We start from the raw sequence: 13196 nt of genomic DNA, 5'->3' as shown, positions 1-13196 counted from the left end.
AATGTGTGAATATGCACTTCTTATACTGTTTGGGTAATACCATGGGAAAGAAGTCAGTCTACCAATTTTTTGTTTGTTGCAACGCAGTGTGAAATGGGTCGGTTTGACTACTAGAGAGAACAATACAGTGAGAATAAAAGGTATGCTGCAGCTTTTTGACAAGTGTAACTGCGGCTGCGCAGCGTATCGTGTAAACAGCTCTTCTGCTGTTGGTTTTAGATGAAAAATAATCAACTTCTCAAATACTTAATTCCTTCAATAGGTGATACAATGATAATATTTGTATCTTGAGTGGGGAAAGCAGCTTCTAACAACTGAATATTGGTTATGATTTTGATACTTCAATACTATCCTCAGCTCTTCATTGCTTTCAAATGGTCTTTGAGTACCTCTGAAGCTACACACAGCCTCTTCAAGTCTTTTCATTATTATCAATGTTTAATCGTCAATTGATCGCTATTTCATATTTGGCCATTTACTGGTAATTTGTTTCAGGCACTGAAAATAAGAAGTACTGTTGAAGTATGGTTCAATGATAACTTACTTAAGAGCTAGTGAGGAAGCCCAAAAAATTAGAGTCTGAGAAGAGGTAGATACTGAAAGAATGAATTCTTGATCTAGCTATAAATCTTTAGTTCATTGATCAACCAGTTAGAATATGAAATACTTTTTGGATGTGCAGTTCTTGAAGGTAGGTGGAGTCAGATGTATCAAGTGTTCAAAGGCCAAATCTGAGTATGCAAGCACAGCATTTAGAAATGAATGTGTGTACTGACTGGAAGAATTTTTGTGCTGCTGTTTTTTTGTGGGTTTTTTTGTTTGGTTTTTGTTGTTGTTGTTGTTGTTTGTTTTTTTACTTTAACATTTTGGCGTTGGTAGTTAGCGATGCGTGTGATGCTTTGTATTTTAAACATAGGGAGTCTTTTGTTTTAATTTGAACCACTAGAATGCTGTCGCTTCTGTCAATTAATTTGAGGATTTTGTTACTTGATAATTAAGTTGCATGTAGAGGTTTGTTTGATTGTGGTGTCCTGGCTGTTGTCTGACTTTCAAGAATAAGAACTTCATTTTATACCAATACAGTGTTTGAAAAGTTAACTTAAGGAAGGTCTCTCAGAGGAGCATAACTTTCCTGAACCATTTATTGTGTAGATTTGAGTTATTTCTGAATGTGTCTTTTTCTGTGCTCTTTTAAAAATACTTTGAAGAGTTAGTCATAGCTGTGTTTTTCGTAAGATAGACTGTTCTTTCACCTAGAGCTCATGCTCTTTTCAGTAGTCACTGCATTTGAGCCATTAGTATTCTGCTTTTACAATGCTTCCCACGTACTGCTCTAAATGTACAGATATTACACGCAGTAATACAAAAGCACCATCGACGGTAATTTAACACTTTTTTTCAAACAGAAGTTTGATAGATTCTTGGTTCATAGCATTTCAGTGAGGTTAAAATGATGTGGAGTTTGTCACTGATGTTAGTGTGACAGCAAGACAGGAAAACCTTTAAGGGAAAGAACCCCTAGCAGCAGATTAACACGTACAACAGAATGAAACTCTTCATAATGATAATGACAAGCTTCTGCCTTGAGCTGAAGACTTTCATCAGAAATCTGAAGAAATGTTTCTGAATTCCTGAAAAGCTTCTTCATTAAAAATGCTGAAAAAAACTCTCTTGAAATTTTGACATAGCTGCCGGTTTCATACGAGAAGAAATTATTGTTGACATAGTTGCACAGCTCAAACTGTGAACAACAGAAATACTCCAAATAGCTCACTGTGGTGATAGCCTTGCAGGTATTTTTCCTGTTCTTCCTTATGTTGTTCTTGGTTAACTGTTGTAGAAAACAATATGCCATAATGAAGGATAGGAAGAGTGTTAAAAATGCTAATGCATTTTATCCAGGATATTAAAATCTTATTTGGCTGACTAGTAGAGCAAGTCAGCACTGTCATGCTTTGAGTTCAAGTTTTTCTTAAGAATTGAAAGCCTACTAGAAGTCAAGAAGAGTCTCAGAGCATTTAGTTGCAGCACAGATTCTAATCGCATCCTACAAGCAACTTTTTTTCTGCAGTTTCTATCTGTAAAGGGAATCATTAAATGGTATTCACCATTCTTAATCCCTTTTGTTTTAACAGCCACAGGCAGATAGATCATTAATCCCCAAAGTACTTATTTAAAGCGTAATCTAAGATCAAATTTATTTTCTGCTTTAGTCCCGTTTCTTGGTGTGGTCTCCCAGTGTATTACAGTAGAATGATAGAAAGATAAATAGAAACACATTTTATATTCTTTCAAGAACATAGTCAACATGTGAAAAACATAAATGGATGAGTGGAAGAAAACTGACAATTACCAAAAATAATTGTGATAACTTGGTGTTTACTATTTTGTATTTCATGGCATTTTGGAATGCCAGTGGCAGTAGTAACTGAAGTAAAACAAATAATAGTATAAACAGTTATTGAAAAAGAGTAATTCTATATAGGATGCAGCACTCAAATTTGATTAAACTTCTGAATTCTATTCATGATTCTCTGGCACAGAAAGAATGAAACTTAAGGGGGTTTCCTCATTTAACAAAATACTGTTTTAAGATACTCCAAGAATAACATAATGTTGTTTGTCACTGAACTGTGTGCTGCCTTGCTGAGTGCCGCCTGTTTTCAGGGAAGGCAGCCAAGGAGGTGGTCCTTTGGGATACCAAAAGCTGGGCAGGGGGGAAGTCGAACACCTCTGAAGCACGCTTTTCATTAGATAACAAATTATTGCAATCATCGATTAGCTGCTTGTAAAAGATAAGAACATTTAATCACAGAGTACCAGAAACAAAAAGGAATGATCCCTGACCAGTAAAATAATTTTACTTCAGATGTTCTTAGATCCAAATTTTGTTTTAAAAAGCATGCATAAGGTTAAATCTTTACTTGCTACTTTAACATCAGATATATAGTACTGATGCCCTGTGAATATGTGGAATGTATTTAGTTAGGTTCAGATCATTGCTAACAGTCACTGCAGCATTTGATCTGTAAAATCAGTTACTGAGCACAGTTACGGAAACATCTGTTGTACAGGGAGCGGTGGAAACAAAAAAATATTCCCTTTCAGACTTTACAGGGTTTTGACATGTCAGGGTTTAAACTAAGTTAACAGAGACCTATTTATGTTCTCAGTACAGACTGGAAGGATTTTCTCCTTTTTTCTTCAAGATAAATACAGGTGATCTGAATGCCTTTTAAGGGCCTCTGAAAAATGGACTCAAGTGCTTCAGATTTTTATTAAGGGTTGTAGATGAGTGTGTTAAGCTTGCAATTACGCTTTCAGATGCAGAGGTGGAAACAATGATTATATTCTCATAGTTAATTTTGGCAAGTAAATGGTATTCCGGATCAGGCATAATTGAAAGTGAATGGGCAACTGTGGTGGTCATCGATGAGTTGGGTGGTATTAAGACATGGGACGGTTACTGCATTGTGGGTGACAGTGAAACACAGAGATGCACATTTCCTCGTGCAGCTGCACAGAGGAAAAGAGTAAAGATGGTGCTAATTTCCAGTCAGTTACTTGTTTTGACCTGGTCTAAGAGAGAATCTGATATAATCCAGTTTTATTTTGTGAATTATGTATTGCTGTAATGTTAAAGCAGTGATTTTGCAGGACAGAACATGCATCATTCTTTTACAGTTGGAGTCAGAACTTGAAAAATTTGGCTCAGTACTATTTGATTTGCAAAATAATCTTACCATGGAGGATTGATTTGTGTTGATATTTAAACAGCAGGAGGAAAAAAAAAACCTGTTGAGGGATTGTTAACTTAACCTTATCTTCTTGTTTTTAAATCTTTAAATTTTACCTGCAAGCAACAGCCTTATCAGACAGGTTTTGTTGTTTTTTGTTTTTTTTTTTTTAACAAGTAGGGTAACCTTTCCATAGAGAAAACTTTCATTTTTAAAACTAGTGGTCAATTTTAAGCTTTGTGTGACCACAGAAATATTTTTGTAATTAAAAGTAAAATAATCCTTTCCAGTTTATGGAGTATAAAGAAAATGTGAAATAAACTCAACGAACAATCCTCCTTAGCTGGCTGGTGTGGTATGAACCCTGCAGTATTTCTTAATAACTGAAGAGATCCAACTGATCAGAGCAATGCCTCTTGTCCTTGTGAGACTACTTATGTGATCTTAAGTCATTATTTTCTGTTAATACGCAGTAAAATCATGAGGTACATTGTCAACTAAGAATGCATTGTTGATGTCTTTAGTGATGTCCCACTATCAAAATGCTAGAAATAAAAAAAAAGTATGCATTATTGATCAAATACATAATAGTAATTTTTTAGTGAGGGAAATATTGTAACAAAGTTGAACAACAATTTCTGTTTAGCATATTAATCTCTGGAATTAATTTAGTATATAAATCTCCAGAAGCTTGGTCTACTGGTGTTTGGCCAGGTTGGGGGTGTGTACCTTTGTATTTCTGTGGAACGCCTTTAAAAAAAAAAAAAAAAACAAAACAAACAACCATCAACTAAAATCAAGTGTTTAAAACATTACTGTTCTTGGCAAGAACCTACTAAGTAGTAAATATTTGAAATCATTTAAGCAGATCATATTATTTTGTGTAAGTAGAGCGTTCTTTTCCTCAGTTTTGCTTCTGTCCCATAACTGACAGCAAATTTTATCTTGTCTACCAGCGTAAGGGAAAATAACACCATCGGCAGCAGTGTGATGTCTGCTGTGAATTGTGGATTATGTTTTCAAAAACTCCCTATGTTGGCATTTAATGTTTTCAATATTAAATACACATGTAATTGTATGATGAAGTGTTTTCTAGCAGGTGAAAGTAAAGGATTAAAATGTTATGGCTCTGTAGGCGAGTTGTGATACATCATGTGCTTGGGGCTTCAGATAACTTTGTAATAATGTGACAATACTCAATGTATCAGGCCTGCTGCTATCAAAATCACCCTTTGCAGTTTGATTGATGGTCTAATTGCTAAACACTACCAAGCAAGTTAATGCCTTCTCCCTAAAGGATCATGTTAATTTCTGTCTCTTGTAATTTAGGTTGTGTATTTTGCCAGTCAAGAATGATAGTGGTGCTCTGAAGAAATTAATTATGTGTACAGTAGATCTGTAAAGGTAGTAATTAGTACATAATAGTCTGTAACTACTGGGATTGTTCCAGTACAGAATTCATTATCCATCCAACTTACCTCAAGAGAAAGCTTCTCGATCAGGTTCTGTTGATTCTTTATGATTAGACTTGTAAACTACAATTCAACAATCATTTTGATATGCTTTCAAAACTGAAGCAAGGTTTTAATACCTGAAATGTGGTTTTCACTTTATGGGAGTCGGAGTGAAAAAGGACAAGAGAAAATAACAAACTTGCATGTAGGCTATAATTGAACAAAATATTCAGATTTTTGTTTTCTATGTATAATGTAGTACTATGTGCATACTATATATTAAATAGTTTATTTCATTATGATGTTGTTTTAGTAATGACAATATGAAAACTTAGGAGGTTTTCCAGTCTTACCTTTGATATCTTCTTTTCTGAACAACTTTTAGGACTCAGCACTCAGCTTAGTTTTAAAATATTAGTAATAATGAAAAAATAGTAGAATGTTTAATTTGTTCATGTTTTGGGTCAGTGCCAGGATTTTGGTATCTAAACTTGTTTTGTTGGTTGAGGAGGAAGAGGGTAGAAACCGGCAATTTAAAGTAGTAGGAAAATGTTGTTGGAAAAATGTAAGAGCGTACCAAACCTACAAAAAAACCCTGAAGAGCAGTGCAGGGAGACAGCATGACTTCTGAGGAAGACAGAACATATGACGTGATAAGGCTAAGAAAAAGGTGTTGTTTAAACAACACTGTAGTGATGATACCAACAGCCTCTTTTGTCAACATTCTTAATAACACTTTTTTTAAGATGATAAATAGTTTCTTTTTTAGGCTGTAAAGGTTGGACTGTAAACAGTTCAGAAAACTGTACTTAAGCACAAGTGTAAGCAGATAACAGTGTTTACCCAAATGAGTTTATTGTAAACGTTATAAGGTAAATGTTCTTTTTAAATTCGCTGGAAATAGTGAAGGGACTGGCTCTAAAAATAGGTGAAGGTGGAATACTAGCTGGTACTATACATAGGCAGTATGATAGATGTATGCAGGTGTTGCACTCAATGTTTTCATGAACAAAAAGTATACAAACGATATATGGAGACTTCAACAATTATTTGTACTTTGTTAATGTGTTAAGTCTAATAAAAATACAACACTATTACTCCAGTTATGTTGAAACTTACATTCAGGCATAGACTTCCTATCATCCACCCCTGCTTTTTTCTGATGGTACGCTCACCCATCCTATGCCCTTCTGAAAAGTGAAGGTCAAATGGTCTTGTAACAAGTCATCAGCATCTTGAGTTCTTCATCACAAGTTGTGTGAGTTGTATGAGATTTTTCTCCTTTTAAGTATGCTTGGGGTTTTTCTAGCTTGCTGGTAAAATACTATTTAAAAGGTACTGGCAATTTTTTTTCTGCTAGTATATTATTGACTAGTGTCTTCTGTTTGCATTTGTTGATTGGTGTAGTTTATCAAGACTTCTTTCAGTTCTCATAAAATTTCTGTACATTATTTTTCTCTACCTTAAAGTGCTTTGATGATTATCTATTAATTCAAGTGAATTATTAAATCTTGAGCTGTGATAGTATTTTGATTGCCACTAACTCCCTGTGAATACATGGCAATTAAGGTCTAAACTTCAGCTTTCTTGGAGTAGTGAATGTAGGTGGGCTGCTATTCCCACCCACTTTAGCTTTTATTTTCCCTTGGTTGAAGCATCAACAAGAACTCCTTATTATACCTTCAATTAATATTTTCCATTATTAGAAAGGATGCCAGAAAATTTGCACAACTAGACTACTTTCAGTATTTGAAATTATTCTTCCACAAAATATGAACTTCTGTAGTTCAGCAATAGGAAAGACATGACTGTGTTTTTTGATTTGTGTGTTGAACAAATTAGATATTATAAACTAGGAAGATGCGATTTCCTTAGTATATTTTTTTTATTGGGCTTTAATTAAAACAACCCTTCACTTCTGAACACATTTTGTTGACGTAATTATCATGTTAGTTCTGTAATACCCATGTGCAAGTAAATAGTGCAGTCTTACTCATTAACATCATGCAGATGATGTTCTTATGTTCATCTGTGGGATACCCACGTGCAGTCTTTAGGAAGTTTTCTTTGAGGCCCTATTGCTGCAATTCGTTGAGCCATTGAATGTTCGCCGTAGTTTCTGTCATTTGAACCTTACTGTACCTGCTAATTTCAATTGTGCAAGGTACCTTTATGCAAGACGGGAACATAGAACTGACTACCAAATTACTTACTTAGCAAGAGTGTATTAAAGCTATGTCTGTTGTGTTCTATTTTTGATATAAAGCAGGCTGATTTTTATCTTCTGAAGAAAATAGTGTGTATTTTTTTTTTCCTTTGTGAAACCACCATTTCCTGCAGGATAGTGTGTTATTTTGCAGTGGTTTTTTGAATTTCTAGACTAACTTAGATTCCTTCTATTTAGACCTCTGCCCAGATATTGAGAGAGAGAGAGACAGACAGGCTAGTTTCAATGTAGTAGATGTCAGTAGATATTGTTGATTCACTTGATTTTTTTTTTTTTTTTTTTTTGCTCCTTCCCCTTGCTCCCCTACTTAACAGGCATATCTTTCTGATGTGAATTTTTATTTTTTTTTAAATCCCCTCTGTGACCAGTGAGTCTATTATAAGAATGAATGTTTTAGCTTCAACCATTCTCACTGAAGGAATTGTTTGCATTCCTTAAGTGCAGTTTTCAAGTTCTTATTCTTCTATCAGTCATATAATATTTCAAGATTGATTCTACTTCTGTGCAGTGTTCCTCTGTGAATATTACAAAGCTTATATTCACTGTTATTCTTGACTGACAAACGACAATATGAAATATGCATCATTCTTTATCGGCCATTTTTACTGGGGAGAAAAAAAGTTCTGTTTATCTCTTCAGCTGTTTCTTAAAGAGATAAGTATCAGCTAAAGAATAAGGTTGGTGCATCATCAAACTTGAAGGAAAACTGTTTACATTCATTTACATTTCACATTATAAAGAAGAGGAAAAGGGATTAGTACTTTCAAAAAATGGATCTGAATTTGATGTGCTAAGAAGCCCAGACCACATTCAGCAAAGAGCTTAAACTTTTACAAACTTTTAATGGACTCAGTTTTGGCCAACGTTCCTTTAACACAGCTGTATTTGTCGGTGTGAGACCACATGCTCCAGTTTTATACAGGAATCTCTAGCATTAAGCACAGTCATGTTGTACTGGCTCAACTATATGCGTTGCTTTGTTGAAATAAAAAGAAAAAATCCCACAGACTCATAATGTATTTGTTTCTGGATTGCAAACTGCAGGTGGCTCCCTTGGTCTTCTGATTAATTCAGGATGTGTATGTTTGCTTTCCCTCCTTGCCCTCTCCTTTTCAGAAGTATATGAATCCAAACCCAAGGAAGGTACTGCTTCACAGTGTGGGGTCACCAAATGTTTCTGTGTCTTACAGGAATTTCATTTAGTTAGATTGCATGCTTAGATAATCTGTCTTTGTATCTGTTTCAGATAGAAGTGAAGCAGGCTCATTTGTTTTCATTTTTCAGTGAATTTGAAATAGTTCTTTTTCAACAACAGAATAAATGCAAGTACCATAAAGAAGAAAGAGTTACTAGTTTGCCATTTTTCATCTTTTTCTTTTCTTCTCAACCAGACTTGTCCAGTAGTGAAAGTGTCAAACCTTGGAATGGAAAAAGCTTTAGATTGTTTAAAAAAACTTATGCCTGAAATTATTACCACTTAGCATAGATTTACATTTTTGCGGCTCTGTATTTTTATATGCATTTTTTTTGTTTCTTAAATAATCTTGGAATTATTTACCAACAATCATAGTTAATGTATAAGAAATATATTTCTGGAGGGGAAAAAATACTTGTATAGAAATAGCAATGAAATAGAAGCTTTTCTGCCGAGAAGTGTCAGGGGCAATTTGTACCAGATAACTAGACCCAGTCTTGCTATGTTTGAAGTATCAAGAGAAAAAAGGAGGGAAAAAGGTGCATGTGTTCTTTATAGTTGGTTTTGCATCAGGTACTAAAGCTTATCTGCAGAAGTTGACTTCTTAATAGTTATGCTTGGTAAATAAACTTTCAGTAGTTACACAGAGAAGCATGGTTTCCAAACTGAGCTTAGGAATGATGCATGTAGTTTTGCCGCAGCTGGGATACTGTTCAGGAGAATCACAAATGAAGCCTCTCAAGAATTACTTGTATGTTCCTGTGTAAATTTTGTTCTGTGAAGAAGCCACTGTGCAAGTGGTAGCTGTTAGATAGCACTTGCTCCTGTTGAACAGGGTGTGTGTCTTACTTCAAGAGCATCGCTACCCATTTCATTCATCCTAGCACAAAAAAACTAAAATGAGCATAGCATTCTGAAGGGGCCAAAACAAACAAAAGCTTCCAATTAGGAGGCAATAATTGTAAATTTTGGTTCTTTGTGTTTTATTTCAAATAGTGTTTTAACACACCTTTCAGTAAGTTAGAAGATTCATTTTCTTTGTGGCATTTGCAACATAGATTCCCAAAATATGTATTTTATTTTGAAAAAAACATACTATGTAAAACAGATGTTATGTTGGTATGACCTACTAGTAATTATACTAATTTGCTAGAAGTAGATCAGAAGATGAATATTCACCCCAAAATTTGTATTTAAAAACCACTGTAACAGTGTTTTACTCGCTTGACATGGGAGTGCTTGACAGTCCTGTGTTGATTGTGTTTTCTCATACGAATTAATGTTAATTACAATGCTGTATGATGAAATGTACAGGTAAGCATTGTCGTAAATACTGCTTGGAACAAGTGAAGTTTTTCTTTTCATAAATGACTTCACTAATACTAATATTTTGACCACAGGTTTTGTTTGTGGTGGACTAAGGTGAGGGAAACACTGATATTTTGTGAAGACTTTCTCTTGAAACATACAGGAAATTTGAAATATACATTTAGGTTATTTTCAGTTTGGGACTGTAAATTTTTTTTCATCGTGTGATAGTGAATGAAGACTGTCCCAGATAAAAAATATCTGTTTAGGCTTTCTTAGAAGTTAGGCTCAGTCTCAGTTGTGTTATGTTTTGTGTATTGTCTTGCTTTCCTGCAGAAACTAATATAAATAATGCTTTTAGAATGATCATGCCATAGGGTTGAACAGATAGAGGAACTTAGCTGGAGATCCCGGGCTGTAATACACTTATGTCTCTCTTATGACTGTGCTTTTAAAGGCTTTGTAGTATATTCATAAGGGGAAAAATTAATGAGGGACAGGTGAGAGAGATTCAGTTTTCTTAGATCTCCTCCTATTTGTTATTCCTGGAGCTTGCTTTCTTAACATGTGCAGTAGTTAAATATAGTATTTTTTCAGAGCATTGGTGTTGTATCAGAAGGATTTGGATTGAGTAGTTTGGGTCTTGGTTAGCATTACATAAAGAATGGCAATAATTGCAGCTTCAGAAAATCAAGTACAAGTAGTCTGTATGTGAATGAAATTGTATTCAGATTAAGACACAGATGGGAAATAGCTCGAGGTCTGGGATATTTAGAAGTTGCTAGCTTTTGCATTGGTTGCTTTAATGTATATCACCACAGTTCCTATAAACATCATGTTCATGTTCAAAATCAGCATCTTGCCTATTCAGAATCCAGGTCAGTTGCTCGAAGGTGGAGGTGATTCCTTCCATTTTAGTTTAATTAGCACTTCTTAACCCTTTTGAAATGTCACTAGGACAGGTTAGTCTTCCCCACTGGAGACCTGAGGAGGAAGGACACAAAATAAGAAACCCTGCTAGTTACTTCCTGACGGTATTACCTCTACAGAGAGATGCTGATTATCTGTCTTTATTTAGTGCCAAGCATGAAACTGAGATTGTAGAGTATGTCACGTATGTATACACTAGCTGTAAGACCACCATTTGGTAAAGAAATGCGCGGAACTGGAAGAATTAATACAGAAACCCCTGCTGCTCAGCTTCACCACAAGTTTAAATTTGTTTGTTTTTTGTCAAAAAGCTTCAGCAGTAGCATTTAAGGCAGGCTATTTCTTTTTTTTTTTTTCCTGAAGTGTGATATATTTACTATCATAGTTATTCCATTTAAGTGAAGCATGATAGTTCTGCTGCTGGAGTAATTTTAGGTATTCATCGGTATTCCTTCAGTAAATTTTGGGAACTGTTTGCTAATATAAAATTAATAAATTAAAACCTCTTATGTATTATTTCATTCATAAAAATCTGATTGTGGAAATTATAAGGACTGGTTTGCAGACAGTGTAGTTGGTGTTGGGGGTGTGGAGAACTTGTAGAGCAGTGTTTTGTGTTAGAGGCCTGGAAGGAAAAATACTGGAGTATGAAACAGCTATGTATTGCCTTAAAAGGTCTCTTGTATGTGTTTTTAATGATGTTGGGACTGAGCTGTCTTAGTTATAATGTCTTAAATTTTAGGTGGTAGCTTAGAGAATTCATGTATGTATTTGTTAGACCCGATTTCTCAGAATTTAAAAATTAAGATCTTGCAGAGAAGAGGTGGAACTGTCATTTCTGGCTATAAAAGAAGTAAAGGGGAGGTAAACTCAAACTCATGCTTTAGTGTTTTTCCTACATCGGTTGTTTCAGAGGTCCCCATTGGAAAAGGGTAAAGATCACTGCTTGTCACACGTGGACAAATGTATACATACATATATTCAAGAAGTTTGGAATTCCAGCCTAGTGTGATAACTCTGTTATTAGGTAGTAGATGCTGTACCTACGATATGGCTTGTTTTTCTAAGGGAAATAGAACTTTTATTTGTTAGCAGCTCTATAAAATACAGCAGAGGAAGAGAAGCAGTTTTGTATTCTGAAATGTCTATTTCAGTCTCAGTGATGCAGTGCTCAAATAAACTATAGCACATCTAACGAGCAGTGGAGGACAGAGACACATGTACTAGGTACACCAGGGAAAGGGTTTCTGTACAAAGACTAATTAGCATGAAATATGAATACATTCATGAAGTAGTCTTGATCTATAATGCTTTTACAGAGAGTATTTTTTCTATGAATTTGACGCAAAAGAAATTCAGAAGTTGAACTGAAAAAAGAATCTGTGTTGAACTGAAAAGAAGTGGGTTTTGTTTGTTTTTAAACAAATATAAATATGTATTCCTAGAATAAAACACGTTCTGTATGAATAAGTAAAAAGATCAAGACTAAACAGAAAGCTTTCTCTAATGTCAAAACAAAAAAAAATCCTCAAAAGTTACTCTTCTTCAAGTATTTTTTTTCCATCTTTGTTTTTAGCAAGGGAATTTTAGTCAGGTACTGGAAAAATCTGTTTAATTTGGAGTTAGTTACTCAGAACATGATTAAATAGACCATTCCACGGATTTGACAGTCATTTTTTTGTTAAATGAACTGTTAAGATTATCTGTTGTGGAAATTTTTGTCAAGTATGGCTTATCTTTCTTGTGTATAACTTCATGTATGCACATAATACACTGATAATGAGTTGGAGGTCAATCACTTGTCAGTTCTTGGTCTGTGTTCTCTAATTTTGTGCATGGTGGTTTTTAAATAATGTCTTAAGCTTTCTGATGTGTTATTTGCAGCTGTAGCTATATTTTTGGGAAACTTTCTCAATACTGGTAAAGGAAGCTCCATATCTAGCTACTAGTAGAAGGCTGAGCATTGTAATGCAGGTTCTTCAGCTGAAGTAAAGCATAAATTTGTGACCCAAGGGAAGGTGGGAGAAAAAAAAAAATGTGTCTACAGGAAAGGATCGAAAACAGATCAGCTACTTAGCAGGGAAGTTTGTGCAGACTTAAATACACTCTGCACCTATATTTTAACATCCTGAAAGCTTCCAGCAGAGTTTCAGAAATAACAGTGCATTTGTTTAAATAAACAAAACCCCACTGTAAACAAAGCTGTAGTTATAAGCTAAATTTAGTCTTACTTGTAAAATAATTATTTTAAGTCTGGATTAGAGATGTTTCCTCTATCTTTTGTCAGACCCATAACTAGTTCATGCTACATCCTAAATATACTTTTGCACAAATTTCTCTGAGAT

The 13196-nt window shown here is 34.6% G+C and overlaps 1 protein-coding gene across 1 annotated transcript in view; it reads left to right on the top strand.

The window, feature by feature from the left end:
- The window catches only part of DIAPH2 (diaphanous related formin 2), a 243897-nt gene that overhangs the window by 57317 nt on the left and 173384 nt on the right, over positions 1–13196 (top strand). The gene's annotated exons all lie outside the window — the stretch shown is intronic.

The sequence above is a fragment of the Falco peregrinus genome, chromosome 13 (assembly GCF_023634155.1).
Source record: "Falco peregrinus isolate bFalPer1 chromosome 13, bFalPer1.pri, whole genome shotgun sequence".
NCBI lineage: Eukaryota > Metazoa > Chordata > Aves > Falconiformes > Falconidae > Falco > Falco peregrinus.
This window is presented reverse-complemented; position numbering and strand designations above follow the sequence as displayed.